The following is a 27,297-nucleotide window of genomic DNA, read 5'->3' as shown; positions in this document are numbered from 1 at the left end:
CCGTGGGCCATAGTTTGTCCACATCTGACCTAGAGGATAATAAGGTTATAAGGAATAGCCAGCATGGATTTGTCAAGAGCAAATCATGCCAAACCAACCTAATTTCCTTCTTTGACAGGGTTTCTGGCCTAGTGGATGGTGCGGGAAGCAGTAGTTGTGATAACCTTGATTTTAGTAAAGATTTTCACACAATCCCACATGACATTCTCATAAGCAAACTAGGGAAATGAAGTCTAGATTAGGTTACTATAAGGTGGATACACAACTGGTTGAAAGACCACACTCCAAGAGTAGTTATGAATAGTTCTCTGTCAAACTGGGAGTGTTTCTCTAGTGAGGTCCAGCAGGTGTCAGTCCCGAGTCTGTTACTATTCAATATTTTCATTAATGACTTGAGTAACTAAGAGAATGCTTATAAAATATGCAGATGACACCAACCTGGGAGGACTTGCAAGAACTTTGGAGAAGGACAGAATTCGAATTCAAAAGAACCTTGACAAATTGGAGAATTTGTTTCAATTCAACAAGATGAAATTCAATAAAGACAGTACAAAGTACTCGGGAGGAGGAGATGGAGGGGAGGGGGAACAAATGTACAACTACAAAATGGGGAATAACTGGCCATGTGGGAGTTCTGCTGAAAAAGCATCTGATGGTTATAGTGGATCACAAATTGAACATGAGTCAACAATGTGGTGCATTTGTGAAAAAGGCTAATATTCTTGGGTGTATTAACAAGAGTATCATATGTATGATACAGGAGGTAATTGTCCTGCTCTACTTGGCACTGGGAGCCTCAGCTGGAGTACTCTGTCCAATTCTTGGCACCACACTTCAGGAAAGATGTGGACAAACTGGAGGGAATCCAGAGGAGGACAACAAAAAATGATAAAAGGCTTAGAAAACCTGACGTATGAGGAATGGTTAAAAAAGTGGCAAGTTTAGTCTTGAGAAGAGAAGACTGATGGGGGAGCTGATAACAGTCTTCATCTATATTAAGGGCTGTTATAAAGAGGACTGTGATCAATTCTTGTCCTACCTTCAGTGGACATGGAGAACAAGTAATAGGCTTAATCTGCAGCAAGGGAGATTTAGGCTGGATATTAGGAAAAATTTTCTGACTACAAGGGTTAAGTTCTGAAATAGGCTTCCAATAGAGGTTTTGGAATCATTGGAAATAGACCATCCCTGACAGGCGCTTGCCCAGCCTAAGTTTACTTGGTCCTGCCTCCGCGCAGGGGGCTGGACTAGATGATTTCTCGAGATCGTTTCCATCCCTACATTTCTATGATTCTATATTCCACCACTGCTCATAAAAAGGATTTTTGGCCTACTGCACGTCTCTGATTCCATTCTCATTAACTCAGGACATTCCCTGGGCTCCCAAGCCCAGAAACCTTTGAGTCAATCTTCACCCTAACCTTGTTTCCTTTCCCACATCTCCCTTTTACACTAGTTTCCAGAACATTGCCTCTGGAACATAGACTGACTTTCTGCTGAAATCCTTATGCATATATTATTCATTTCCTGTCTCATCTATTTTAGTCCCCTCTTTATTTAATTCATTGGTCCAGCCCACCACCCTCATATTCCCTCCTCATTTTAATCCAATCCCTTACCTGGCAGACACACATGCACCATAGAACACCACACTGAAGGGCACTGCATTTCCAAGGCTATCATGCTTCTCCCATCCCCCTGCCCCACAAGCAGTCCATTCAACATGTGAAGTGTTAGTGAAGGCTGAACTCTACTCAAACTTTACCGGGCAGAGAACCATACTCAGACCTCTTATAGCTTATACTAATATGTGTGAAGAACAATGAACAAAGACACCATACAGACCTGGTGCAAGTATGGGCTGCTACCTTGAAATTAATGAATTTGCACCATTTTAAATGAGATCTGAATTGGTCCCAAGAACCTTTTCCCTGTGACATCAGTCCCACTGATGTGAGAAGTAGGGTTGCCAACTTTCTATTGGCTGAAAACCAGACCCCCTCTGAGGCCCTGCCCTCCCACTCCGCCACTTCATCCCAAGGCCCCGCCCCTGCTCTGCCTCTTCCCCAGGCCCTGCCCCCCACCCGCTCCTCTTTCCCCCTCCCCATCACTTGCTGCTCTCCCCACCACACTTGTCACTAGATCGTCTCCACCTCTTCCCCACGTCCCCCAGCTGGGCTCCCTCTGCTCCAGGGCTGGGACAGGAGCTGATGCAGAGCCTGTCTGCAGGTAGGAGGAAGTGGCCCTGGCTGAGCAGGGGTTGGTGCAGGTTAATGATCCAATGCCTCCTTCTGCCTCATTGGACTGCCAGGTTCCCTTTTCAACTGGACTTTCTAGTCAAAAACCAGACACTTGGCAACCTTAGTGAGAATTAGAGTCTTTCTCAAGTCCATTGCTGTACCTGGTCTCCCTTCTGACAACAACATTTCTAAAATTCTTGCACTTTTCCTAATCTTTATCTGGGAAAAATGAGATGAAACCAAATTATATTTTAATATGCATATGTTTGGAGCTAGCCAAAAACAATGGGACATATTAATTCCTAGTGTAACTCCATTAAAGTAAAGGATTATATAGGTTGAGAAATAATAAATTATGAAGGTACCATGGGATTTTGTTAAACTTGCCTACATTCAAGTCAAAATCCAGAATTCCCATGTTACGGACCTTTAAAATAACAAATCTGTCTACTCAATTATTTGATACTTGCATAAAACCCATCACTACAATATCTAAACACTTCGTTTTTCCATGATGATCTCCCAATGATATATGCACTGATTGCAAACCAAAGTTCTTCCTGTTGACTCGACAGTATCATTTCATTTAAATTCAATCCTGTGCCAATGGCAAATTCATACTGACTCCATTGGGAACAAGATAGGGCCTTTTTATTGTAAGCTGTCTGGGGCAGGGACCACAATTTACTATGCACCTGAAGAAGTGAGGTTTTTTTACCCATGAAAGTTTATGCCCAAATAAATCTGTTAGTCTTTAAGGTGCCACCGGACTCCTCGTTGTTTTTGTGGATACAGACTAACACGGCTACCCCTCTGATAATTTACTATGTATTTCTAGGCAGCATGGAGGATATGATAAAGCTCAGTATACAAAACAATAAAGATTCAAGCTATAGTCTTATCATTCTTAACAAATCACTCATTTGCTCATAAAAAGCCTGATCAAATATTTACAGTGGAAGGCTGTCCTCCACTGTGCTTACTAAGGTAAAAGGAGCCACTGGACTGCTAAATATTTTTTTTAAGCTTGCATAACCTGGAGTTGAGCAATGTTGCACATAGGAAGAAGCTGAAGATTGCTGAAATTGGAGTTTTTAGCAGTTAAAAAGGAACAGAGCAAAGAACAGTTCATGGGAACATAGCATAGACAGAGGATTATTCATTAGTGAATCAAGAAGTGAAATATAATTTCTATTTATAAACCAGAAAACCTCTATCACACACAAAGCAGCAAAGGTGTGTGCACTATAGTGCTCACAATTCATTCAATACACAATAAAATAAATGATTTTCATTTCAAAGACTGACTTAGTTTTCCAACTATGTCTTGTATGTAAGGGACACTACCAGCAGAAGCCATGCGCACATTTGGGACACTAATTATTAAGAGAGCTTTGCATCTAAAATTACAGTTCTTCTTTGGGACAGGGACTCTCTCCCCGCTACCGTGCAACTGGGTGGTGTGATTGCGACATTTGTAGACATACCTGAGCTATCTTTCTAGCTAGCTCAAAACTAGCTTGAGTAACAATAGCAGTGAAGTGGCTCCACAGGCTAGCCCATCCACCCACGACCCTCAGTATGTACTCAGGTGACCTCTGCCCATGCTGCCACAACTTCACTGCTGTTGCTACTTGAACTAGTTTTGATCACAGTAAACTCAGGTATTTCTACAAGTTCTGCATTCACAGCTCCTGACTGCAGAGTACTCATACACGTACTTTATGTTTATATAGTACCAAGCAAAATGGGATCCCGATCTTGGTTAGGACACTTAGGCACTACCATAATAGAAATCAATAACAAGACCATCTATGGGAAAGTAAGGGCAGGTCTTCACTACGGGGGGGGGGGGGGTGTCGGTTTAAGATACGCAAATTCAGCTACGCGAATAGCGTAGCTGAATTCGACCTATCGGAGCCGACTTACCCTACTGTGAGGACGGCGGCAAAATCAACCTCCGCGGCTCCCCGTCGACGGCGCTTACTTCCACCTCTGCTGGTGGAGTAAGAGCGTCGATTCGGGGATCGATTGTCGCATCCCGACAAGACATGATAATTCGATCCCCGAGAGATCGATTTCTACCCGCCGATTCAGGCGGGTAGTGTAGACCTAGCCTAACTCTTACAAGGACCTAAAGAAAACTCCTTCCCAGGCAAAACTCCTTTGGCTTTCCATAAATCCCTCTCACCTTTTGTTGAGACTCATTAGAAAGTTGGCCTCATATCATTCCTTATCCAGTCAAAACATAAACAAGGAGTATATTAAATAGGACCTATAATCATGTCATTACTACAATTTGAAAGATGGAAAGATTATTTTGAAATGAAATAAAAGTAGCTTTAATTCAAGGGAAGGACGACTGAATTTATATGAAATCATACATTCAGCTTTTCCTTGTTTATTTTAATAAAATATTAAAATAACATCACTCCGCAGAGAGGCTGCCATTTTAACATTATAGAAATTCGTAAAGAATTACATAATGGATTTTATGAATTATGGATTTAAAGAATTAGGAACATGTTCCAGCTTTATGTAGTCATTTCTGGCACCAATATTAAACTTGTTTTATGATAAGCTAACATCTGTTTTCTGATGTAATCACGCTTTATTTTATTGCAATTCTTTGCCTGAACTGCATCCTCCAGGATTTTGAATCAATAGCACCAATGAATTAATCAGTTTCACCAGTCTCTAGGCAATTGCACCTTTTTTTTTTTAAACACTTTTTTCCTTTGTATTTAATGTTCTTGAAGAGGAAGGAAGGGGAAATAAGGTATTAATTTGTCATAACAGAATTAACAACTTTAGCCGAATCTTCTAAAAGGATCAGATAAAATGGACTACGGGTAAAAACAAAATTGTATCATCATACTAACAAAGTTTAGGAAAGATCCCAAAGCACTTTACAGAATTAAAGTGCCATACAAACTATACTTTACACACACATGGAATCACTTCCCCCACCACTAAAATGCATCCAGCACTGAAGTGAAATAAAGCTGTATTTAGTGGCACACAGCAACATTACACAACTGATTAGGTTGAGAACTTCATTTCCAACTGAGATTGAAAAGTAAATTCCTGGCACTGGATTATCCAGACTGGAATCTGACTGTAATTGCAAATACCTTACTCCTATTGGTGAACACCTAAACATACAAGAAGTCACACTGAGATTTATGCATGTAAATGCTCACCAATGGGACTAAGGGGTTCACAAGATGGTCCTTATTTTTTTTTAAATGTTTAAACTAATCATCATTGTGACAAATTGGCCACAGAAATCACAATTTATGGGCCTTAAGGCACTGTGGTGTTCTGTAGAACTTGAGAGTACTTCATGAAATACCAGTAGCAATAAACTATTCCTCTATAGCAGTGGTTCTCAACCTTTCCAGACCACTCTATCTCTTTCAGGAGTCTGATTTGTCTTGCATACCCCAAGTTTTACCTCACTTAAAAACTTCTTGCTTACAAAAATCAGACATAAAAACACAAATGTGTCACAGCACACTATTACTGAAAAATTGCTTACTTTCTCATTCTGTCTGTATGAAATTTTAGTTTGTACTGACTTCGCTAGTGCTTTTTATGTAGCCTGTTGTGAAACTAAGTATATATCTAACTGAGCTGATGTACCCCTGGACGACCTCTGTGTACCCCCCAGGGGTACATATACTCCTGGTTGAAGAACCACTACTCTATAGGAAGGTGGATGGACAGAGCTCCTTGAAGTTTCTGTGGAAACTTAAGCACTTCCTGCTTAAAGTGAACTTAATGCTGGTTCTCTTTCACACAGTCTGTTCTTTATTCTGTCCGAATTACAGTGCTGAAACCCCTACCCCAGGGGTGGCCAACCTGAGCTTGAGAAGGAGCCAGAATTTACCAATGTACATTGCCAAAGAACCACAGTAATACGTCAGCAGCTGTTTCGTGGCATGCAGGAGGCTCTGGAGGGGTGGGGGAGGAGCGAGGGCATGGCAGGCTCAGGGGGGGGGGCGGGAAGGGGTGGAGTGGGGACAGGACCTGTGGCAGAGCCAGGGGTTTATCAGTGATCCCCTTCCGGCACATTGGAAAGTTGACGCCTGTAACTCCAGGCCCTGGAGTCGGTGCCTATACAAGGAGCCGCTTATTAACTTCTGAAGAGCCACAGGTTGGCCACCCCATCCCACCATGCAAGCATGCACACTCCCACGCACGCATGCACACCCTCCCAGTGGAGGATGTAGTTTAACTTTGCGCATCTACAATATTTATACCAGGGCAAAATGCCTAATTTATAAACATGCAAAACATTGGTATTGATTCCAACAAATATAAAGCTTTTGTCTGGATTTATTTGAAACTTGGCCTCATTGTTACAAGAAGAATGGATGGAAGGGAGGATTAAGCAAGAAGTTTCTTCACCCATTTTACTCACCCCTCCTACGTAGACCAAGCTAGTAAGACCTGTGGCCTAGTCAATGCTCAGGGGAGCATTATCAGCTTGCACCTTAAGTGATGATTAAAATGAACCCTCTCCTCCCTTCATGAGTGTGTATGTAAATTTGTATCTATGGGTCCCAAAATTTTCAGTCCAACCAAATATGGCACCTGCACATGTCTCAGGGAGTGCTTTCTTTGACTATTCATTAGGGTGGATCCTTAATGGACACTACTGCAAATCCATCATCTGTTCTTACTTCAGTGTATGAGATCTCTGATAGGTTACCCACCGTGTCTTTTCTAGGATAATTTTTATTTTCTTGGAATGAACTTGCTTCCTGCAAGGAGTGCTCCACAGCTATCTGAAAATGGATATGGGGCCCATTAAATATCATCAAGCTACATCATGACATGCCAGTGATGACACGAGGGAGGAAAATTCCTTGAAGAATGTCCATCATGGATTCTTTAATGGAAGGCTTAATGAAAGACATGCTGGGGTCAAAAAGAAATAAGCCTGCAGAAAACCTATTTTGTCAAATCTCTATTTATAAATACGTAAAGTACTTAGAGCTGAAAGTGACATTCATATTGATAGATTCAGCAAATGAAAAATTCTCAAACTCTTTCAGCCACTTCAAAAAGCAAAAACAATCACACCTGAAAATAAAATCCAACATATAATTCTATTATAGACCAGGGGAAGGCGCTTTCATTTTCTAGTGGACCTCTTTATATGGCTTCTCAGTAAAGCTATATTGACGTCAATGGCATGCTCAACACTTCTGAAGCTCAGGACATTGTATTTATGTGCCCAATATGGATTTAGGACCCTAACAAGAGACACTCAGGTTTGAACATTTTGGCCTAAGTTGTCTAGTTTGAACTAAACTAACACCATTATTTTAGATTGCAATTCCTGTTGGAACTCTGTGAACTCTGGTTTGATTTTGCAAATCAGAATTGTTTTAGGAGGAAACCGGAAAAGTAGTTGAAAATACGACAGTGCTGAATCTGGTGACCGTAAGTTACACAACCATAGAGAAAAGATCTCATGCAATTTCCATCTTGTTACTGATAACATAAATATACAGAGTATTGACTAACTGTGCAAGCTTTCAAGTTAGAGGCACCTGATCTCACCCCCATTGATGTCAATGGCAAAACTCCCCTTGAATTCTATTGGAGGAAGATTGAGCTCCATATGATGACTTTTTAGGGGAGTTAATTTGTAAAAAGCTCATTTTTTGCACAACTTTAAACTGTGTTTATAATAATCCCTTGAAAGCATGAGACAGTAGCCTGCTTAGGTTGATAACTTGTTTATCTCAGCTAAGTAAGCTGTAATGATCTTTTGAAAGTCGTCTCAGCCACCAGTTCAGTACAAATGTAGCCAAATGAGACAAAGGACAACATGAATTGGAAGATTTAGACAAAATATTAAAACAAACCCCCTGAAATTCTTTAAGAGTTGGGATTTAAGAATGAATGTGCACACAGCCTGTGTATCTCCCACCCATACCCAGCTCTACCCCCGCTTGCAAAGCAATGCCCAGCCAGGTGCTGGTGAGATGTGCTGGGGGTAGGTGGACAGCAATCCTCCCACACCATCTCCACTGCACAAGAGCCTTCCATGGTAGTGGAGAAGGAAGAAAGAGGCGGCTGGTTTTACTCCTAACTCTCACAGCCGTCCTCAGGGGAGTAAGTATTATTGCACCCTTTTCACAGTCAGGCAAATGGAGGCACAAACGGGTGAAGTACATGGTCACATATGGAGTCATTAGCAGACCTAGAAATAAAATCCAAGAGCTGTGACTCAGTCCCAGGCTCCAATCACTAGATATAGGACCTCCACTATTTTATGGTGATTAATGTTTGCAAAACTGTGTTAAGTGCCAAGTTTTATTATTAAATAGCCATAAAGGCAGGTTAAAAGGACAGCAAATTTCTGGTGCCTCAAGTCTGGCAGGCTAGTTAGCAAGCACAAAACCTGGCTTTTACAAAAGGCTTACGAAACTACACACGAGGTTTTGCTAGGTTAAAATAAAGGGCTCTGAAATATAGTTCTGAATTACATGGAACTCTCTCCAGCCAGATTCAGGATTTAATGTAATGATCACACATGTTTCTCTCTTGCATTGGAAGATGCTAATTCTTTTCCCATTTGCAGAAACTAGAGCACTCATATGTCAGATGGATTTAATATGAATCGGCCTTAATAATCCACTGTTACGATTTTGAATGTGACTGGCCATTTCTTGTTTTCAGTCTTTGAATATTTTTATTTCCATTTTCACAAGCTATGATGATTGGATTCAATGCTATTGTAATAGTTTGTATTGATTTGGATGATTTTTTGTGCTCGAGGGGCCTATTCCTGCAATCACTTACTACAACAAATAGTCCCATTGACTTAGGCCCAGTCCTGCAATTCATTAGTTGCAGTCTGCCTACCCACAACAAATTGCAGAAGAAGGGCCTTAATAGTAAAGTAGGCTCAGTAGTGTTTGCAGGCTTAATCCTCGAGTTTGCATTGCAAGGGTACATAAAGAGAGTGAGTTTTATAGCTTTTTTTAACTTTTTTTTTTTAATTAATGGAGATATCCCATATCCTAGAGCTGGAAGGGACCTTGAAAGGTCATTGAGTCCAGCCCCCTGCCTTCATTAGCAGGACCAAGTACTGATTTTGCCCCAGATCCCTAAGTGGCCCCCTCAAGGATTGAATTCACAACCCTGGGTTTAGCAGGCCAATGCTCAAACCACTGAGCTATCCCTCCCCCCTGAATCACAAGTCCTCAAGCATCAGAATTGGGGTTGCTACTGGGAAGGAAATGTAGAGGGAAGAATAGATTAGATACATAAAAAGACAGAGCAGAGGGAGCGAAACAGGTAAAGGAAGATGGGGAAGGTTGAGAAACAATGGGCAGAAATAGTGGTGGCCTAAAGGGGAGCAGAATTTCTTACTGAGTGTGACAATAAGGTACTGAACAAATAAAAGTTTAGTTACTATGTAAAGGCAGTATTTGCCTCTTGTTCTCTGTACAAACTTCCTATTGGCTCCAGTGAGAGAGCCAAGATAGAGTAAAGGGAGTAGGAAATATGACAATTTGAGGAATCTGTCTACCTACAATTCATTAATTCTAATTTTATGAAATTGCTCTATCATTAATTGCCTCAGTGTGTAGTGTGTCAGTTATAAGCTAATGAGCTCCCTTAACACATATCACTCAGCCTATCTGGAAGAAGATAAGCAACAACAAAGAGGTTAACCTTAACAATTAGGCACTGCCCAAACAATGGATATGCTAAGAAGGGTGCCTGAGCTGGAAAACTAGTTTAACCAAGTTTATCTGCAGAAAGTGGGGAGTGGAGAGTGAAAAATACCTAACGGGAACAAAAGGGAGAGAGGTGACAACGCTGGTTTAAAAAGACACAGGAGGCTTTGGGCAGGGAAGAACAAAAGAGGCATGCTTTTTTAATAGAGGGGTCATTTTTGATTGCAGGACCAAGGAAGAAAAAAGCTGGCTGCATGGGGGAGAGAGACAATTTGGAGGAGAAACCACGTGCAGGAAAAATGATCCTGGACACTCTAGAGGACTATGAGCAAAATCCAAAGAACAATCAAGAGTAATAAGGAAACTGAAACAAGTAAAGGCACATAGGTGTTTTACTGTTTTGTCTAGATCTGTATATCTCGTGGGCTATCTATAGTAAAGAGTAATTGTGTTAGAAATCTTTACAAATTCCTGTGAGTTATGTGCTTCAACTATCACATCTCTGAAGAGGTAAGCCATAAACCAGAGCACTCACAACTTTCGGCTTTAGGAAAGGGTGGGATTGGCTGCAGCAGCCGGCTCCTAGACGTGGCTGGCATGTCCCTCCAACTTGTAGGCGCAGGGGTGGCCGGGGAGCTCCCACACTGTCCCTGCGCATGGCGCAAGCAATGCCCCAAGCACCGGCTCTGCAGCTCCCATTAGCTGGGAACTGCGGCCAATGGGAGCTGCAGGGGTTGCATGTGCAGACAGGGGCAGCGCGCGGAGCCTCCTGGCCACCCCTTCGCCTAGGAGCCAGAGGGACATGTTGCCACTTCCTGGGAGCCACTTGAGGTAAGCGCTGCCCAGAGTGAGCGCCCCAACCCCCTGCCCCAGCTCTGAGTCCCCTCCCACATCCAAACTCCCTCCCAGAACCTGCACCCATACACACCCCGCACCCCAACCTCCTGCCTCAGCCCGGAGACCCCTCCCACACACTGAACCCCTCCCCCCCTGCCCAGAGCCACAACCCTACTAAGATTCTATATTAATGAACTTCAAACTTCAGTGAATTTGGGGACCTGGGCAGTTGGACTGTAAGATCCCACTTCCATGAATGGTTTACAGATAGTCAAAACCAGGGCCGGCTCCAGGGTTTTTGCTGCCCCAAGCAGGCCCCCCCCCACCAAAAGCCGCGATCGCAATTGTGATCAGTGGTGGCAATTCGGCGGGAGGTCCTTCACTCCGAGCCGGAGTGAGAGACCCGCCGCCGAATAGCTGGACGTGCCGCCCCCCTCTGGAGTGGCCGCCCCAAGCTCCTGCTTGTTAAGCTGGTGCCTGGAGCCGGCCCTGGTCAAAACGAGTCTGTGCTCAGGAAGATACCAGCAAGGCCAAAGAAAGAGATAATGGTGGATCTTATTTAAACCAGGGAAAGGCAAGCTTAAGAGGGTCCCACGTGGTGGGGCCTAAACACAGTAGCCTAGTGAGTGTCCAGCAGGTGGAGCTTTACCAGGGCAGTGACAGAAATCCTGAGTTTATATTGCTGCCCACAGATAATTGTTAAACATGGAATCTAGCCCTCTCCTCCAAATTAATTTGACACCACTGGTCTTCTTCAGACATTCAGAGGGTTGACATTTCCTGTGTTTGAAGGAGCAAAGGCCTGTCCGTACAGTAGCACAGGAGGTACCTCACTACTACTTTTGCTTTGACAACTAAGTGCAAAAGAAAGGACTTTTTCTTTCCAGACATGCTAGAAAATGACTAAGTATTCTGAAGAATTTTCTTTAAAAGTTTTCCTGATACAAATTGATTTTAGTTTCTGAATCAACTTTAACACTTTCCCTATTCATTACATACTTCATAAACAGTAAGTTCTGAAATGGAAGGCCAGCTGAAAGCTGTTACTAGTAGACTTACTGGAAATTTTTTTGTTTTTCCACAAAAACAACTAAGCAAAAGGTTAAAGAGTAAAACTTTAGGAATGGGTTAAGGGTTTTTTTGTTTGTTTGGTGATAAAAATATTTTGAGACTGTTAACATTTGATTATATTATTTATTTTGTTTAACGGTAGTTTTGTAGCATCTCCAATAAGCTAACTATTAAGAAGGCCAGGAACCTGCAAAGTAGGTTTTAGGGACCTGATCATGCCTCCAAGCAAGTAGAACATGCCTCTTTGAGAATATGGTTATCTCCACACTACCGGCTCTGGAGCGACACAGTTCTCGCACCATCCTGCTCCGTAGCATAGATGCTTCCTACAGCAATGGAAGGAGGTTTTCCATCCCTGTAGGTAACCTCTCCGAGTGGCATTACCTAGGTCAATAAAATAATTCTTCTATTGACTAACCATATGTACACTGGGGGTTAGGTTGGCGTAGCTATGGTGCTCGGAGATGTGATTTTTTCACATCCCTGAGCACCATAGCTATGTCAACCTAACTTTTAAGTGGAGACCAGGCCTATATCTACTGTTTCTTTAAATCTGTACCAAGAAGCTAGGCAGGACTGGGAAGATTCTAGGCAGAAGCAATGAGACAGATTAGTGATAGGGATAATACCAATTTTGTTATTATTAAAAATATTCCATATTCAATGTTAGAAGAAAGTGGCTCTTTCTATGATTCTGTCATATGACAGGACTGCAGAGAACTAGTAGGGGCATAACAAGGCTAAGGGAAGCACTCACCTGAAAGCTTTCCCTGTTTGTATGCAGGTGCCATTGGGGCAGAAGACACTCCTTCTGCCTATTTACTCCACTTAGTGCCCCTAGCAATTTAAAGCAAGATTTTAAGCAACACAGAGCAAGAGTTTGCCCTGCATGCTTTCCAGTAACTAATATATTACAGGCAGCCGGTTATGTCACTGAGCAGTGAAGGGTCGGGTGTATTTCCATTAGAATAACTTTTCTAATTCAGTCTGGTTTTAGAACATTAAAACTTGCATTCAAACGTTTACAAAAAAATCAGCTCAATTTCAAGTGAAAATAAAGTTACACATGTGACGGGTTGGATCACAGAAACCCCCTTGGGAGCTGCCACCCGATGTGCAAAGACTACCCCTGCTCCTGTTTTCCCTGCCAGCTCAGGACTCCAGCACCCTGTCTTGCTGAGCCAGACACTCCCGTCTGGCTCCAGACACAGACCCAGGGTCTGAATCACTTGTCCCAAAGCTGCAAGTTTACCTGAAAACAGCTCGCAGCAGCGTGCTTGTCTTTAGCACTCAGATGCCCAACTCCCAATGGGGTCTAAACCCAGATAAATCCGTTTTACCCTGCATAAAGCTTATGCAGGGCAAATTCATAAATTGTTCGCCCTCTATAACACTGATAGAGAGATATGCACAGTTGTTTGCTCCCCCAGGTATTAATACATACTCTGAGTAAATTACTAAATAAAAAGTGATTTTATTAAATACAGACAGTAGGATTTAAGTGGTTTAAAGTAGTAACAGACAGAACAAAGTAAGTCACCAAGCAAAATAAAATAAAATGCGCAAATCTATGTCTAATTAAACTAAATACAGATAATCTCACCCTCAGAGATGTTTCAGTAAGTTTTTCTCAGACTGGACACCTTCCAGGCCTGGGCACAATTCTTTCCCCTGGTACAGCTCTTGTTGCAGCTCAGGTGGTAGCTAGGGGATTCTTCATGATGGCTTTTCCTCTCTCTCTGTTCTCTTCCCCCCTTTATATATCTTTTGCATAAGGCGGGAACTCTTTGTCTCTCTGGGTTTCCACCCCCCCTCACTGGAAAAGCACCAGGTTAAAGATGGATTCCAGTTCAGGTGACATGATCACATGTCACTGCAAGACTTCATTACTCACTTGCCAGCACACACATATACAGGAAGACTCACAGGTAAATACAGCCATCTGCACACAATGGGAGTCATCAAAATTCCAAACCATCATTAATGGTCCACACTTTACACAATTACAATAGGCCCTCAGAGTTACATTTTATATTTCTAGTTTTAGATACAAGAGTGGTACATTTATACAAATCAGATGATCACACTCAGTAGATTATAAGCTTTGGAATGATACCTTACAAGAGACCTTTTGCATGAGGCATATCCCAGTTACTTACATTCACTTATTACCGTATTTTTTCTAAAACTATCTCAGTTATATTATATTGACTTATTATCAAGTTTTTATAAAACCATATAGACTGCACAACGTCACAACACATTTCTCAAGTGTATTTGAAAACTCTGCTGAACATAATCAAATACAGCCTAATGTCATTATTGTCACAGAAAAGTCTAATGTTCCCAATGTTTATTTCAAATGTTCTTACTTAATTCAGTTATGCTTATTTTTGCACCTATTTGTTCTGTGTTTGTACAGTGCCTAGCACCATGGGGTTCTGGTTCACGACTACATCTCCTAGGCACTATGGTAATAAAAATAATGAATAATGCAGCCAGATATGCCAACCTCCCCACTGAAGCAGAAGTGTCTCATATAAGACACCTTTCTTCAGCTCTCCCACATCATATCAGTGCTTTTTCTGCTTGTTGCTGCTTTTCCTCTTTTTCCCCTTCCCAGTAACAGCTTCTCAGGGTGCTGGGACTGTAAAACAGCAGCTGACTTCACAGGGCAATTACTGGCTTTGGTAAGTTTCACTTTGCCCTGAGGACAGAAAATACTGTGAACAAGTAAAGCAAAACTTACCAGAGCAACTCCTGAAGGGGGAAGCAATAGGAGGGAAATAGGAGAGGCAGCAGACATTGGACAAAGCCTTGTCTGTCTGCACACAGTTTTTAACAGCTTATAAATAGTCCAGGCTACGGTTGGCTCCAAAGTTGGCTTGTGCCTTCACACAACATGGTTAATACCCCGTTGAAAGTGTTCTGCCCTTACCAGTGGCTATAATGGCACATAGCTACCTTTCTGTAACAGGTTCAGTGCACAGTCTGCTTGCAGTGTCACTAGGACCTCTTCATCATGACTGTGTCACTGGTTTGGTTGGTCTCCCTTTCTCCTTAGGTCATCTTAGGGTGCAGGGTCACACAAGATGAAACCTCCTTCAGGCCCCCTATCCCCTTCTGTGGGGCTTTGGAATTGCTGCACAGATGTGATACACATAGAATAAGGCAGTATGGTAGATGTTAATACACAAACTTGGTCGATAAGGTTTTTGTTGGGGAGGGGAGGAGAGGGGAGCTGCATTGTGGGGTATAAATCAAGAACGCTTGTAACTATGTCAGATGAGTTACCTGTACTGTAGACAGGCCATAAGAGGATAAAGGACCAAGACAGATGGGAAAGAAAAACAATAGACCAGGAATGGAGAAAGAGTTTAAAAACAAAAAAAACACCAAGAGAGACAGCAGAAAGAGGTCACCGCTATCAGGGCCGGCTTTAGGGCCCCACGCTAAGAGGGCCCTGCGCCGCAGCTCTCCACCCCACCCCCAGCTCACTTCTCCCTCCTCCCCTCTCCTGAACACTCCGCCCCCTGCTCCTCCCCCTCCCCTGCTTCCCGCAAATCAGAGGTTCGCGGGAAGTCTGAAAAGAAGCAGGGGTGGGCAGGCAGGCTGGCAGCACCAGGTAAGCTGGGGTGGCGGGGGGTGCAAGAAGGGCTCCGGTGAGGCGTGGCGCGGCCCAGTCCAGCCCCGGCCAAGCAGCTCACTCTGGCCCCAGTTCTAGCCGAGTGCGCCGGCCCGGCCCCGGTCGAGCACCCCCAGCCTCAGCGACTCTGACCCGGCTCGGCTCCGGCCCGGCCTGGACCTCGCGGCTTGGCTCCGGGCTGGACCCAAGCCCCGCGACCCTGGCTGGAGCTCCGGCTGGAACGCAGCCCGATTCCTGGGGGCGGGGCTTGCCGCAAGCCCCGCCCCCAGGAATCAGGCCCCCCTCTTTCTAAAGCCGGCCCTGACCGCTATAGCTGGGTAAAAGCAAACGGGTGATGTCGTTTTTCAAGAAAAAAAATCAAATCAACTCATAAAAAGACTCAAAGCAGCACAGCACTAAGGATGCTAAGCAAGCAGTATTGATAGGTACCATGGCAGAGAGGATAGAGTTCCACTACAGCACACTGATTCTGTCACAAGTTCTACAGCAAGGCACATGCATTTCATCAGCCTTAGTGATAACACTGCTGATCTCTGCTTCTCCTGGCCCTGCCAGCAGCATGGGAATGCTGCACACTGCAAGTCAACCTCTCCTTCAGCCACTTCAATCAGCCACTGTGCTAAAAACTAGTCAGAGTGGACAGCCAAGCACCAAGAATAGATGGGCTCCCCTCTCTGCTTAATGAATGCTAATGCTCCCCAGATTGGTGCTTGTCTCCCTGCTTCGATCATATTTTTCAGGCAATGTGGGGAAACTGATACAACAGAGAGAAGAAGAGCTGCCACGCTACTTGCAAGGTCAGAATGAGGAAAAAGAAGATGGAGAGCACAGAATGGTGACAAAAACAAGGTGTAAAGAGCAGGGGACACACTGAGAAGCAAAGGGGGAACAAAATCTCCAAATCCCCCTCCAGCACTATAAGAACTTCTGTCTAGCCTCTGCCTAGAGTTTAGAAGTTCCTTAGTATTTTGCAGTTTCAAAAGCCTATTTTGAATTTAATTTGCATGTTGTGTTATCCTGCTGTCTGCAGATTCAAATAATTTTTGCAATTTGTATTGAAACAGCTGAGCCCCACGAATCCAAATGACGAATTTCCTCTTTCTCCTCCCTCCCCTTCCTGAGTATTGACCAAAGAAATTTTCACTTCCTCAGTGACAAAGACTCAAATCCTGGCAATCATCTTAAACTATGTTCCCCATCTCCTTTCCTCTCATACTTGAATCACCATTACACAAAAGCACTCAACCTATTATGCAAAGAGCTGGCCAGGCCCCTCCCAGTCTGCTAAGATGGGTGTGTAGGGGCTGCTCCAGCGTAGTACAGTCCCTTCCATTTGGACCTTAAAGGCATAATCTCCATGATGCTCCAGGTCCTGCTGATGGCATGGTTTGAGAACGTTCACTTCAGATAAATATGGCAGATATACTAGTTTTATTGTCATCTTTTCCCGTTCAGTTTTGTGCCACTGGAAAACTTATGCTTGAATATTTTCTTTACCAAGATCTAATCTGAACGATAGGCGTCAAAAGCAGCAGTAATACAGATCTGTGGATTTACAAATTTCACCATTATAAATTAATTATACATGTATCCATGGGAATGGCACTTGTTGCTCTTTAGTATTTATTTTGTTGGAAGGCCATAATGCAGTCACATACTACAGTATACAGAGAGGGAAAGAATATATTTCTACATTATCTTCTGCAGAACCTTATTGTTCCAGCGTTTGTCTAATAAAAAAGTCTAGCATATGAAGCATGGTCAAAAGTCTATTGATCAAACAGGTCTAGATGGGTGTGCCTGCACCAAACAATGAATAAGATGTAAAAAGCACTAAAAGTACACAATGAAAACCACACACACCAGAACACATGAACAGTAGGGTTGTTGTGCCAATATGTACATTTGCTGAAGTCCCTGAATTGCTTTCAACTAATCAAATACTAAAGAAGATGGAAAACACATTTCCCAGATATAATCAGTCACCTTTGTATGTATATCGAGTCTGAATTGTAAATAAACGGATGTAGATAATGTAAACAAAATTACAGAAAATGCCAAGCTCAGAGTGCAAATGTACCATGCACAGGGCTGGCTCCAGGCACCAGCTGAGCAATCTGGTGCTTGGGGCGGCAGATTGTTGGAGGCGGTATTCTGCCCAATCCTAGGGCGGCACAGTTGCCTTTTTTTTTGTTATTGTTCTTGTTCCGCTCCAGCCGCCCTGTAGGGGGCGGCAGCATGGAGAACCAGAGCGCCCTGCAGGGCAGTCCTCTTCCTTCCCTCCCCGCCGACCGGAGCGGAGCCCTCGCGGCAGGCGGCAGGAGGCGGCGCAGCGGGAGGGGCCGCGTGGCAGCACCCCGCTGTAGCCTTGGCCGCCCCCTTCTCTCTCTCTCTCCTGGCCGCTCCCTCCCCCTCCTGCCCCCCCAGCCCCCAGCCGGTCCCCCTGCACCCACGCTCTGGCCGCACCGCAGGGTTTTTTTTGTTTTTTTGTTTTTTGCTTTGCCATTCTGGCTGCCCTGTTTTTTTTTGTTTTTTTTTTGCTTGGGGCGGCCAAAAAGCCAGAGCCGGCCCTGACCATGCACACTAATTCCTAGTATGTACTGCAGCATGGTTCAGCTCAATATTTCACAAAATGACTATATTGTAACTGGTATTCTTCAGAAGAACTAAAAAAATCCAATTGTTATTGTTACTGAGACGATGGGGTCAATCAAAAGAATGTATAAAGGAAAAACAGAACTTGAAGATGTAAGTGAGCAAAGTGGGTGTGAGTTTTTTAGTATATCACCCACAGCTTAGACAGGAAGAGCAGTGTTGACCTTACGTTATGTGTACCAAAGGCCTCAGAGGCAGGAGAACATGTTGCTTAGACTGGGAGTTATCATTATACCTGGGACAGTGTATGATGAGGTACTCAATGCTGTACAAAGGAATACATTATAGTTACCCCAGGTGCTTGCAGTCTAAATAAGACAGACAATACAGTCCTAACGTATAGGATACATAGGTTGAAGGTCTTCATTTCAAATAATGCTGTTCTCCTCCTCCTCCCCAAACACTGAATTTGGCAGTACTCTCATCTCCCCGCCAAGTGCTTCTGTCAAAATGTCATCTCTATCCATGAGGGTAGAGGCTATTTCCCACAGTAATGTATCTAGCATCCCGATCCCTATAAGTAGTTCTTTAGGCCTGGACATTAAATAGAGGTTCATTATGAATATCAGACCAAGCAGCTCTCATATCTGTCATACAAACACCACCCAAGACTGATTCTGCCTCTATATTTATGCTAGGATAGTAATCTTCAAGAAAGATGCTGAAGATTGTTGAGACTGACTCTATCTTTAGACATCAAATTTAACGGAAGCATAGTTGAATGAGGCTAAAAAGATCACTGCATTTCCCATCCTTCTCTGAAGGACAATTTAACTAAAAATGTTCATTCAATGCCATCATTGGAATGTTGTTAAAACATTTTTGAAATAGTTAATAGGTTACTACATCGTGTATGAGTACTGACAATTGCAGCAGTGGGGTTGATCTAAAAAACTCGTATGTTGTTAAAAATAATTTACATAATTCACTTGGCCGTGATCTGCTTCTGATCTTATTTTGTCTGGAAGGTGTTTGCCAGCTATATCCATAAATACATAACTATGTTTTGGAGAAGGGTAGAAACTCTTGTGGGGGGGAAAAACTTGCAGTCACTGATGGCATCAGGAGCATGATCAGCACAAAAAACAAAACAAAAAAACCCCACCCAACCCTACTATTTCACAAAAGGGCATTTGGTTACTCAAAAGCCTAAAGGGGCATTAGCCAATTTCATACAGAGTTGTTGTTTTGTTAAGGTTGTGCTTAAATACATTTATACTACTTGATTCCCTGGCCTCAAGTGGAAGTCCAGCCCATTCCACATGAACCCTATGAGATCCTCAGGATTTGTGGGGCCAGACCCTCCATTCTCCTGACTGAAAAACACAGGAAAAAGCGCCATGAAGCAATTCTTGGGGAGCTTCCTTCCCACTCCATGTGGCTATTATCATCTAGAGGCACGATCTGGCTTGGGGTTATGGGTAGCTGAAAGTCCTCAGACAGAGGTGAAGAATAGATCTCTAGCATAATGTTTCAAACAAGTGCTCAGCACTTTTTCATGGAAATATCTGCACTATGAGTATGAGTTATCAGCAGGAATTCTACAAAACACACCCTATGGATTTTCTTCTTTTTCTTCTACTTTATAGCAATACCGTCTCACACGGAGTTGGGGCTCATTGATACTATCAAGGGTTGGCCTCATGTTGGGGGCAGCATAGCACCATGCTACCTCAGGGGGGCTGCTGCAAGGAATCCTGTCTCACCCTTGCATTAGGTGGAGTTTACACCGCCCTCCCCCCCCCACACACACACACTCACCATCACCCTTTGCCTGCCTACCAGCTGCACTGGCCCAGCTTCACAGGAGCAGCATCAACTCATATAGGAGAGAAAAAAAAAATAAGAGGGAGGAGACCCTGAGTTTCCCTGAGCAAAGGGGCTACAATTATGTCTGACCCTTACACAGGCCACATAAAGAGGGGAAAGGTGCTTGCTGCCTTCCATATACCCATCTCTGGGTGAGGTACTATCTGGCCCAAAGTGAGTACTTCTCATCCTAAAGATCAAAACACTTAAATACTCAAAATGAAGTATGAAACACACACCTCTTTTCCACCACAAAAATGCAATGACTTCTGGGATTAGCTATTCAACTCCCCACAACCCTAGTGCAGCATTCCCATGTGAAAAGACATGAAGAGTACATTATCTAATATATCTAAGGGTATCTTTAGGTAGAATGCTACTCCCCAAGTTGCACGTTAGCCAGAACACCAAGTACAATGCCTCTCGTCTTGTGCCATGTAATCTTTACTGGCCACAGGTGGCCAGGAGGACCTTAGTTTCGTGTCATTCAAGAGATGGGACCTCCAGCAGCCTCTAAGTCAATCTTGGAATAGGTCAACAGAATGTGAAACTATTGGCTCCAGAATCCATGAATTTTAATTGTCTCCTGTGATTCCATACACTCCCGTTAGAGCATTATCAGTCAGATTTTCATCCTGTTTCTACTTTTACTGAGAAAATTCTTTGGCTCTTCCAGTCCATAGTTGCAATGTTGTCACTACCTATTATAAAGATGTGAAGTCCCCACTTTATTAAACTTATAAAACTATCACATCTGCTCTGCATCCAGTACTAGAACAGGAAAGATTCACATTAAAGCAATTTGATTATCCCTTCTTGAAAACTAGGCTCCCCAACACAATTTAATCTTTATTTTGTTAAAATAGTTCTATATTGCATATTTTTTATAATAATTTGGCAAGTGTTCCACAATTTATCTACCAACAGATATTACATTCCAAGGGTCGTGCAGGAATCATACTGTACAAGGGTAAAAAGTTCCCCCTCAATTTGTGCTGTTTTAAAATGGTGGGATGGGATGAGATAGGGGATTTCAGGGAGTGTGGGAGAGAAGAGTGTTTGTTTAGTTTTTGGCTGAAAAAAATATCTAAAGTGCTCTTCCATTGTGAGAAATGAAAGCAACTTCTACTGCAACTTTTTTGTTCCCTCTGTGTATTCAGAGTCATCATATCTGCTTACTTTAATGACAAACTAGTTTTAACTATTGAGCTGAATTTTATTCTTTTGCTTGAGAAAAAACAGGAACTGTCTGATGTTCGACCGAGAAAGAACCAGCTTGACTTTCAGATTCTAGACAGAATTTGCAGGTCTGGCAGTTTAAAGTAAAAAGTGTTTTTTCTTTGTTTGTTTGTTTTAGAAACTGAGCAGACTTGGACTGGAAGCCAGTGAGAGACATTAAACATGGAACAATCACAATACCATTTTCATTTTTTTCAAAGCAGGAGCACACTTTAATATCTAGCTAAGAGGAAGCAGTTTTAATTTGAAGATGCTCCAGGAATTACTTTACTATACACTTGTAGGTTTAAAATCCAGAGTTTAAACACAGAATATCCAGAGGCCATATTTTCTCTCTTAGTTAAACCAAGTCTATTGTCTTGGCTTGTGACAGTGACTAAGAAAATTCTTCTGGCATTCCAACTTTTTTGTTTGTTTTTAATTAAGAATAGTCAAGATTATCTGAAGACAATATAGCCTTGAAGATCAAAACAAACCATCAACTGTAATCCCTTTTTAAAGTGTTTTTCTCAAATAAATTGCTGTATTTCCTTAAAAGCTGAACTATACAGGAAAGCTTAGACTGCAACTACACCCCTTCCCCTGAGCTAAAGGAAAAGCTAACCAGTCTGAAAAGAACTCTCACTTCCTTTTAAGTGATGTACTATAAATTGTATCTGAGGTTCAAAGAACTGTTCCCTGAAGGGGTAGAAACACAAGCTGCCCATTAGTGTCACACTTCCTCTTTTGAACTGGCTATATCCTTAACACATGGTTCATTTAATATTTCTTGTTCACTTCAATGAATTAGAGAGATCAGGTTCCATGACCTGACAAATCAATCATCACCCTTAGCTAATTCAGTAATAATTCTAGAATGCCCTCAATCAGCCCCTTCTTTCTCCTGCCTGAAAACTTTGCTTTTCTCTTCATTTTTTGGGGGGGGGGGGAAGGGGGAGCAGACTAGAGGAAGATGTCAACAAGTATTTATAGACTAGCTTTCCCTAAAATGATTGGTATGCCAATAGGGCAGGTTAAATCTCAAAAATTCCAATGTAATTAAAGACAGTGTGTTATATGAGCGCTAACAACAATAAAAAATAACTAAAACCCAACCTCCTGTGATAAGCTGTTTTATGCAACAGACAAACAAGTGTCTATTATGAACAAGTGTCTAGTCCCTCTGATCTGCAAGGTAAATCCAGGTGGGAAAAAACTGTTACCAAAGCAACAGGGGCAGTTGCCAAAAAGGTTTCAAGACGTCTTTCCTCTCATCACCAGAGAGAAGCACGCGTCCCCTCTGACAAACTCTAGGAATGTCGGAAGCCCATGATTTGTATGAATTAAAGAGGAAGTCCCATTAATCCGTACCCTGCCAGCGCAGGGCTGTTCCCTACATTCCCCACTGGTCTGAAAGGATCACAGAAATTACCGCTAGCCACAGTAGCCCGAACAAGCTACCCACTTCCAAATTAGGAGACAAAAGAAAGACACTTACTTCCCTGAGTGTGAAACTTTGGAAGCAGCAAGTAAACTCCACGGTTACTTCAGCCACAGAGGTGGGGGTAGGAGCTAGGGTGTAGTTCAGAGTTAAATTAGCTGATTATCCTCGGGAAGAGGAAAAGCTACACGCTTGATTTTTTTGAAGACCACAGGATTTTGCAGCTGGGAGAGAGAGAGAGAGGGATAAAGACTCCAGAGCAGCCAAGCCGCTAGTCTGCCTGAGGCCACCCTGTGCGCTGCAGAAAAGGAACTTCGCTTGGTTTCAGTGGGTTGGCTGAGAGTTTTCAGTTTACTTCCTGGTATTAGGAGATTTGCATAAATATCAGTAAAGGGTATGGGGGGGGGGGGAAGAGAAGGGAGGATTTTTAATAAAAATAAAACGTATTGTTCAGTTTTTGATTAACAAATCAAAATAATGGATGAGAGTTTCATAGGAGGGGATGAAGCAGAGACACAAACAAGATCCCCAGAGAGATTTCCACCAGCAATAAACTACGGAGTAAATGAGAAGGGATTTCAGGAGGAGGAGGAAGATCATTACTGTTGGCTGGTTTCATTTTAACTAGAGCAGCCCTCAACCCTCCCTTCCTCTGGCTGTGCTCTGCTCTTAGAGACCCTCACAACCATCTATTTCCCTCACTCTTTCTACCTATTACATGAGAGGAGGAGGCCCACACCTGGGGGGAGGCGGCAGTAAGGGAAGTCCAGGCAGTTTCTCCTATTCCCTTTCTCACCTGGTGGATAATAAACTATTTTAGCTCCACTGGAGCATATAGGAGTCCGGGAGAGTTTAGAAGGAATGCAAGTTCAATATTTTGCTAAAGTGTAATGATTGTCCCTCCTGAGCCAGGGAAACTTGTGAGGTATGCCTGAGCAGGGCCGCACTGTTAACACTATTAAACATTACTATTGCAGTAATAGCTAGAGGCTAACCAGCAGAGCATCCCATTGTGCTAGGTGCTGTACACACACATAGTAAATGGCAGTCCTTGCTCCAACATCTTATGAATCTGAAGGGAAAAATGTAAGAGGTGGCTATGGTGGGTAATAGGACAGAAACATTTCTGCTTTGATCATGATTCTGCTTGTTATGTCCAAGACTGGTCAGAGTCATAATCTGCTTCCTTCATCAGCATGAGTAGAAACTCCTGCTCCCATAATACGCTCTTATTTATTAATAAGAAATAAAAAATATATTGAAAGATCTGAGAGGGATGCCACATGTCCCAATAAGGCAGAGGACTCTGATGACGGGCACTAGAAATCCACCATCAACCCTGCCAAACATTTAAACATGGCAATTTCTAAGATGTACAAGAAGCAGGCTTGGAAAGGAGCCCAAAGGTAAAATTACCAATTTTTAATTAGGATTCACTAGAAGACTGTTCTGATGTGGAGTCAGCCCCTAGAGACCATCAAGCCCCAAGCAGGGAGGTCTGGACAAGAAATCCAGAAGCTGCAACTCAAACTTTAAAAGTGGAGAAAGGCATAAGTCTACTTACTGAGTAACCGACTTCTGAGCATAAAAGATTAAATAATATTAAAAGTGATGAGAATTCAAAGTCAGAATTTCAGAAACAGAGCACTAAATTGGGGTATTGACTACAGCGGGCCCAAATCTTGGGAGTAGCAGTATTAGGTGCAGGACACAATGTGAAACAAAGGTACCTTTATGCCTTCTTTGCAGTTCTCCGATTTTGAAGCTAGCCCTCAATTCTAGGTAGAGTAGCCTCCAGGGGTACATCTATACTGCAATAGAAGACCTTCAGCACGGCAGTGGCTGGCCTGGGTCAGCTGACTCAGACTCACCAGGCTGGGGTTGCAGGGCTATAGAATAGTAGTGTGGTTGTTTGGGTTCAGGTTGGAGGCCAAACAAGACCCCAAACAACAACACTATTTTTAGCTCCACAGCTTGAGCCCCTTGAGTCTGGGGCCTACCTGCTGGTGTACAGTTGGAGGAGCAAGTCCATGCCAATCTATGCCATAGTCCTTAGCCACAGGTTGTGTGTATGTGCATGCTTGTGTGTGTCAGGGTAGTGAACTGGAGGGAGGGGGTGTGACAGGGTGTACCAGTCTCTTTGAGGCCTCCTGCTGGAGGCCCCATGGTCCTACCACATTGTGCCCCAAGAAAGGAGCAGCTAAGGTGGGTCTGTCAGGCCTGTCTAGAGAGGCCGCATAGAAACAGCCAGTCAGAGGCCAACAGGCTCAGATAAAAGGAGGTGCAGGGGCTGAGCATTTCAGTCTCTGTCTGGGACCAGAGGAGCAAGGAAGGATGCTCGAGAGAGACCTGGAAGACAGGTTCTGGTGGCACTTGCATTCAGTGAGGAGGAGGAGGAGGATCTGAGAGACACAGCCCTGAGGTAAGGGTGAAGAGAAAAGGTGGGAAAAGCCCCAGGGAATAGTAGCAGCGAACTGGAGGCAGTGGTACATGGTTGTTATTATAGGGTCCCTACGTTGGGACCTGAAGTAGTGGGCAGGCCTGGGTTCCCTCACAGTCACTGGGTAAGTGGTCTAAGCCCCGAGAAGGGGACAAATCTCTTTTAGAAGCCCAAGCACAGGGCTGGATTTAAAGGGTCCAGAGATGAGGCTGAAGACCCTGGTGAGGGCCGACAGTTTGTGGGACTTTTGCTACTCTGGAATGGTTAATCCATTTTAGACTGTGTGACTTGGCCAGAGGGCTGAAGTACTGAAGATCCACCTAAAGAGGTCAACAACCTATGGGAGGCTCCTGGGGCAGGACAGCTTGCAGCAGCATCACACTCAGCCAACAGAAAGCACCAACGAGAGGGGATATATCCGGACCACACTGAGCTCCAGCTATTTTCAGTTGCTTGGTCCCTGGAAGGCAATTGCAGTCCGAGCATAAAGTTCAAGCAGATCCAAATCAGTCCCCTAATGATGCTGAAATACAGGTGTCTTAAAGCCACGTTTGCCTCCTCTCCTCCATACCTTCACTTAGCACAAGAATGCAGAAACTCAAAATTTGGGGCTGATGTTTATCCCTGACATCTATACTGCTACTCAGGGTATGTCTACACTGCAGCAGCACAGCTAGGGCCCTCTAGGCGGCATCTATGCTACCATGGCATCAACGGAAGGGCAGTTGTAGAATCCCTGTCATTTTAACAAATAGGTTAGACAAACACCTATCGGGAATGATATTTTGTCCTGCCTCTGTGCAGGGGGCTCGACTAGATGACCTGTTGCGGACCCTTCCAGCCCCTACGTTTCCATAGTTCTATCAACAAGAAACATCTTTTCAAGAAGATTTGACTAACATGAAAAGCGGTTGGATTTGGGATATATATTCTGTGTTTTGTAAGAAAAGTAAAAAGATGTGTGGTTATCCTTAGCAGAAAAATCTTCCCAGTTCAAGTAAAAGATAAAGAAGGTAGATTCATATCTATCTCAGGAACTATAGCTAGGCAAGAAACTGCCTATACAAACATATTCACCACCTGAAAACACTTTAATAATTTTTTTGTTCAGGCCAGCTCTGCATCTCAGGGGCATTTTATTGGTGACGGTGCACTTTAATTGGGTCTCCCATCTGAAGCTAGTCAAAAAGTCTAAATAATAAAACAACTTGTGTAGGTCAGAAAACATGAAAAGAGATACCCCAAATCTACCACTGAAATGCTGGAGAGAAAGACTATCATATTTGAGTATAAGGCTACGTCTACACTACCCGCCTGAATTGGCGGGTAGAAATCGATCTCTCGGGGATCGAATTATCGCATCTCGTCAGGATGCGACAATCAATCCCCGAATTGACTCTTGTACTCCACCAGCGGAGGTAGAAGTAAGCGCCATCAACGGGGGAGCCGCGGAGGTCGATTTGCCCCCGTCCTCACAGCGGGGTAAGTCGGCTTCAATACGTCGAAGCGTAGCTGAATTTGCGTATCTTAAATCGACACCCACCCACCCCCGTACTGAGGACGTAGCCTCAGAGTGGTAGCCATGTTAGTCTGGATCTGTAAAAAGTGATAAAGAGTCCTGTGGCACCTTATAGACTAACAGACATATTGGAGCATAAGCTTTCGTGGGTGAATACCCACTTCATCAGACGCATGTAGTGGAAATTTCCAGAGGCAGGTATAAATATGCAGGCAAGAATCAGTCTAAAGATAACGAAGTTAGTTCAATCAGGGAGGATGAGGCTCTCTTCTAGAAGTTGAGGTGTGAACACCAAGGGAGGAGAAACTGCTTTTGTAGTTGGCTAGCCATTCACAGTCTTTGTTTAATCCTGGGCTGATGGGGTCAAATTTGCAAATGAACTGAAGTTCAGCAGTTTCTCTTTGAACTCTGGTCCTGAAGTTTTTTTGCTGCAGGATGGCTACCTTTAAATCTGCTATTGTGTGTCCAGGGAGGTTGAAGTGTTCTTCTACAGGTTTTTGTATATTGCCATTCTTGATATCTGACTTGTGTCCATTTATCCTTTTACGTAGGGATTGTCCAGTTTGACTGATGTACATAGCAGAGAGGCATTGCTGGCACATGATGGCGTATATGACATTGGTGGACGTGCAGGTGAATGAACCGGTGATGTGGCTGATCTGGTTAGGTTCTGTGATGGTGTCACTGGTGTAAATATGTGGGCAGAGTTGGCATT

At 43.4% G+C, this 27,297-nt stretch overlaps 1 protein-coding gene across 2 annotated transcripts in view; it reads right to left on the bottom strand.

Moving 5' to 3' along the window:
* The window catches only part of LYN (LYN proto-oncogene, Src family tyrosine kinase), an 87,344-nt gene extending 64,395 nt beyond the window's left edge, over positions 1-22,949 (bottom strand). For both annotated transcript variants that reach the window (XM_034762946.1, XM_034762944.1), the window contains exon 1: positions 22,681-22,949. The gene's annotated coding sequence lies outside the window, so the exon portion shown is untranslated. The remainder of the gene's footprint in view (positions 1-22,680) is intronic.
* Positions 22,950-27,297: the final 4,348 nt, after the last annotated feature.

Source organism: Trachemys scripta, chromosome 2, assembly GCF_013100865.1.
Source record: "Trachemys scripta elegans isolate TJP31775 chromosome 2, CAS_Tse_1.0, whole genome shotgun sequence".
In the NCBI taxonomy this organism is placed as follows: domain Eukaryota; kingdom Metazoa; phylum Chordata; order Testudines; family Emydidae; genus Trachemys; species Trachemys scripta.
The sequence above is the reverse complement of the archived record's forward strand: the minus strand, read 5'-3'. Positions and strand labels throughout refer to the sequence as shown.